Source organism: Scyliorhinus torazame, chromosome 26, assembly GCF_047496885.1.
Source record: "Scyliorhinus torazame isolate Kashiwa2021f chromosome 26, sScyTor2.1, whole genome shotgun sequence".
Taxonomy (NCBI): Eukaryota; Metazoa; Chordata; class Chondrichthyes; order Carcharhiniformes; family Scyliorhinidae; genus Scyliorhinus; species Scyliorhinus torazame.
In genome coordinates this window covers 30,799,951-30,805,247 of record NC_092732.1, presented here as the reverse complement: position 1 = coordinate 30,805,247, position 5,297 = coordinate 30,799,951, and positions in this window count along the sequence as shown.

Genomic DNA, 5,297 nt, shown 5'->3' with positions numbered 1-5,297 from the left:
GGGGTTTCGCTTCCTTCCACATGAGTAGAATCCTACGCCGGGCTACTAGGGACGCAAGGCCAAAATATCGGCCTCTTTCGCCTCCTGCACTCCCGGTTCTTCTGCAACCCCAAATATAGCTAACCCCTAGCCTGGCTTGACCCGGACCTTCACCACCTTTGAAATTCCCCTTGCCACACACCCCTAGAAATCATGCAGTGCCGGACACGACCAGAACATGTGTGTGTGGTTCGCCGAGCTTCCTGAGCACCTCCCACACCTGTCCTCGACCCCGCAAAACCTGCTCAGTCTTGCTCCCGTCATATGTGCTCTATGTAGATCCTTAAATTGAATCAGGCTAAGCCTGGCACACGAGGACGAGGAATTTACCCTGCTTAGGGCATCCGCCCATAGCCCCTCCTCAATCTCTTCCCCCAGCTCTTCTTCCCATTTTCCCTTCAGCTCCTCTATCATCGCCTCCCCCTCGTCCCTCATCTCCCGGTATATTTCGGACACTTTGCCCTCCCCGACCCATGCCCCCGAAATCACTCTATCTTGGATCCCCTGCGTCGGGAGCTGCGGAAATTCCCTCACCTGTTGCCTCGTAAATGCCCTCACTTGCATGTATCGGAAGGCGTTCCCCGGGGGCAACTTATATTTTCCTCTAGCGCTCCCAGACTTGCAAACGTCCCGTCTGTAAACAGGTCCCTCAGCTTCCTAATTCCTGCTCGATGCCAACACTGGAACCCCCCCATCCATCCTCCCTGGGACAAACCTGTGGTTATTCCTTATCGGGGACCACACCGAGGCACCCGTCACTCCCCTGTGTCGCCTCCACTGCTCCCAGATCCTCAAGGTTGCCACCACCACTGGGTTTGTGGTAAACCTTTTCGGGGAGAACGGCAGCGGCGCCGTCACCAGCGCTTTTAGACTCGTTCCCTTACAGGACGCCATCTCCAGCTTCTTCCACGCTGCTCCCTCTTCCTCCCTCATCCACTTACAAACCAGCGACACATTGGCGGCCCAGTAGTAGTCGCTCAAACTCAGCAGCGCCAGTCCCCCTCAAAATTTCCCCCACTAATCTCTCTCTTTCTTTTGCCCTCTTGTTTCCCCTTGTGGACTCTGATGGAGATCAGCTCTCCTCTAACCACTGCCTTCAGCGCTTCCCACACTACCCCCAACTGAACCTCCCCATCGTCGTTGACCTCCAGGTATCGCTCAATACACTCCCTCACCCTTCCGCAGACCCCCTCGTCCGCCAGTAGTCCCACATCCAGTCGCCAGAGTGGGCGCTGCTCCCTTTCCTCTCCTAGTTCCAGATCCACCCAATGCGGGGCGTGGTCTGAAACGACTATGGCCGAGTACTCCGTTCCTGCCACTTTCGGGATCAGTGCCCTTCCCAAAACGAAAAAGTCTATCCGGGAGTATACCTTGTGGACGTGGGAGAAGAAAGAGAACTCTTTAGCCATCGGCCTGGCGAATCTCCACGGATCCACTCCCCCCATTTGTTCCATAAATCCCTTAAGCACCTTGGCCGCTGCCGGCCTTCTCCCGGTCCTGGATCTGGACCGGTCTAGCCCTGGGTCCAGCACTGTGTTAAAACCCCCCCCCCCCCCCCATTATCAAATTTCCCACCTCCAGGTCCGGGATACGTCCCAGCATTCGCTTCATGAATCCCGCGTCATCCCAGTTCGGGGCATATACATTCACCAGCACGACCGCCTCTCCCTGCAGTCTGCCACTCGCCATCACATATCTGCCCCCACTGTCCACCACTATATTCTTAGCCTCGAATGATACACGTTTCCCCACCAGTATTGCCACCCCTCTGTTTTTCGCGTCCAACCCCGAGTGGAACACCTGTCCCACCCATCCTTTTCTTAGTCTAACCTGATCCGCCACCTTCAGGTGCGTCTCCTGGAGCATGACTACGCCCTCCCCTTTCCCCACTTTACATTCCTGTACCACCACCTCGCTGCTTCTCTCCAAACATCAAACTCTCAAATCTAGTCCAGTTTCTCTTCTTGGATGAAGGTCCATGCCTCCTCCGCCGTCTTGAAGTAGTGGTGCTTGCCCTGATGCGTGACCCACAGTCGCGCCGGCTGCAGCATCCCAAATTTTATTTTCTTCCTATGGAGCACCGCCTTGGCCCGGTTAAAGCTCGCCCCCCTCCTCGCCACCTCCGCACTCCAGTCCTGATACACCCGTATCACCGCATTCTCCCATTTGCTACTCCGTGCCTTCTTGGCCCAGCTCATGACCGCCTCTCTGTCCCTGTAGCGATGGAACTTCACCACTATTGCTCTTGGTGTTTCCCCTGCCTTTGGTCTTCTCACGAGGACCCGGTACGCTCCCTCCACTTCCAGGGGGCCCGTTGGGGCCTCAGCTCCCATTAGCGTGTGGAGCATCGTACTCACATACGCCCCAACATCAGCTCCCTCTGTTCCTTCGGGGAGACCTAGAATCAGTAGGTTTTTCCTCCTCGAGCTGTTCTCCAGGGCTTCCAGCCTTTCTATGCACCTCTTATGTAGCGCCTCGTGTGTCTCCGTTTTTACCACCAGGCCCTGTATCTCATCTTCATTCTCGGCTGCCTTTGCCTTCACTCCACGGAGCTCCATCGCCTGGACCTTTTGTGTTTCCTTCAGTCCCTCGATTGCCAGTAGCATCGGCGCCAGCACCTCTTTCTTGAGCTCCTCCACACACCGTCGGAGAAACTCCTGCTGGTCCGGGCCCCATACCATCTGGGCTCCACCCGCCGCCATCTTGCTTCTCCCTTCTCTTCTCTGCCGCTGCTCCAAAGGATCCTTCGCAACCTGGCCACTACCGCCGCTCCTTTCCATACACACCTGGGGGGGGGGACTCCTTCCTTCGTCACCCCACACTGGGTTAGGTCGGGAAAAAATTCCGTTGGGGCTCCCGATAAGAGCCCAAAAGTCCGTTGGAACGGGAGGTGCCGAAACGTGCGGCCTAGCAGTGCATCGCCGCAACTGGAAGTCGATTTACTTAAGATGTTGACGTTTCTTCAGCAAGTCCATCAGTGGAGCAATCACGCCATAAAACCTTTGCACAAATGTTTGCGCAAATCCACTCATGCCAAGAAACCGGATTATTTCCCTTAGTCTTGAGGGTATCGGAAACTCCTCAATAACTGTTGTCTCCACATCCCGTGTGACCATTCGACCCTGTCCGATGTGAGAGTACCTTTAAGAGTTATGCGGTACCTTTATCCAACAGGGCGAAGGAGATTTCAGCTTTTGTGACTCTAGATGGTATATACCAATTCAAAGTTTTGCCATTTGGCATGAAAAACGCCCCAGCCACATTTCAACGGTTAACTAACAAAATCGTTTCAGGATTACCCAGTTGGGCGGTGTACATCGACGATCTGGTAATCTTCAGCCAGACATGGAAAGAACATTTAAAACACCTGATTTTTTTTCAATCGACTTCAGGGGGGGCGGGTTTGGTGATAAACCTAGCCGAAAGTGAATTTGGAAAAGCCCAAGTCACTTACCTTGGACGTACGATCGGACAGGGTCGAATGGTCACACGGGATGTGAAGACAACAGTTATTGAGGAGTTTCCGATACCCTCAAGACGAAGGGGAATACTGCGATTTCTTGGCATGAGCGGATTTCATCGCACATTTGTGCAAAGGTTTTGTGGCGTGATTGCCCCACTGATGGACTTGCTGAAGAAACGTCGGAAATTCAAGTGGACAGCGGAGTGGCAACATGTGTTTGACGGCCTGAAAGCTGTGATAACCAATGCTCCTGCGTTGGAGAATTACAAGGGACTCTGTGATCAGATTGAACTAAAGTATCTGACTTTGAAGAGAAATGCCGAGGCGTAGAGAAATGGACGGATCGTGCAGAGACCTTCTTGTTCAAAGAGACTGCCAATCGAGAAGGATTTCAGTTCGAGGAAGAAAGAAAAATGGACTATACCTGTTGCCTGTGTTGTTTTTTGAACCGATAAAGTATATTTACTGTCTGCATTTCTTAAAGGATAGCGAAAAGGTGAAAAATGAAACCATCTTGAAATTGATGGGTTTTTTTTTTCTCGGGGGGAGGAGTCATGTGAGAGTACCTTTAAGAATTATACGAAACCTTTCAAAGTGGCTGTGGATGCGAGCGATGTGGGCGTAGGTGCGGTGCTTCTACAAGACGACGACTAAGAGCTCGAGCGGCCTGTTGGGTTATTTTTCAAAGAAATTGGATTCTCACCAGAAAAAGTATTCGACGATTGAGAAGGAGACGTTGAGTTTGGTGCTGGGCTTTGCAACATTTTCACATTTATGTGACCAGCAATCCGTCTGACACCGTTATATATACGGATCATAATCCTTTGAAGTTTTTGGAGCGATTCCGGAATAACAATGCAAGGCTGTTTCGCTGGAGTTTATTGTTACAGCCATTTCATTTTAAAATAGTACATGTGGCAGGACAAGAAACCGTGATCGCCGATGCTTTGTGACGAATGTGATGAACGGAAGTAGTTTGAGTTGGAGGAAGAAGAACGAAAAAATAATGGACTATATTATTATATCTGTTTGCGTGTGTTGTTTTTTGAAACGAAAATGTACATTTGCTGTGTTAATTTCTTAAAGGATCGTGAAAAATGAAACCATCTTGAAGTTGATGGGGTTTTTTTTCTTGGGGGGAGGTGTCATGAGAATGTCGCTTTAAGAAATGTTTGGCTGCTCATGTTACTGCAGTGATGTCAGAGTGTGGGTGGAGCTGAGCTCTGGTTCTGCTTTTTAGTTTCACTTTGAGAAAAGCTGGGGGGGGTGGGGTGGGGGGGGTTGGTTTCGTTTTCAGTGTTGGAGCTGAAGCCAGACAGAGCAGGTGTACTGCTGTTCTCTCTGCCATGAAAAGGCTATCTCTTGATCATTTGGTGAATTCAGAATTATAAATGTTCTCAGTAGTGAATGTAAACCTGATGTGCTTCTGTTAAAAGGTGTTTCTCTGTCTTCTGGATGTTGTTTGGGAAGTTATTAAGGATTACTTAGTGTTGTATTCTTTGGGGGTTGTATCTGAATTAATGGTTGCTAAGATGTTCCCTGTATGTTTTAAAAAGGTTAACTTGAGTTAATAGATAAACATTGTTTTGATTTTAAAAATACTTTTCCATTTCTGCTGTCCCACACCTGTAGAGTGAGCCGTGCGCTCCCCGTACCACAATCTATTAAAAGTTGTGGCTCAGGTGAACTCCATAATACACTTTGGGGTTCTCTAAACCCTGGCCCATAACACACACACACACTCACACAAAATACCATGTACCCTGACCTGACTACCAGGGTACAGCTGGGGGAA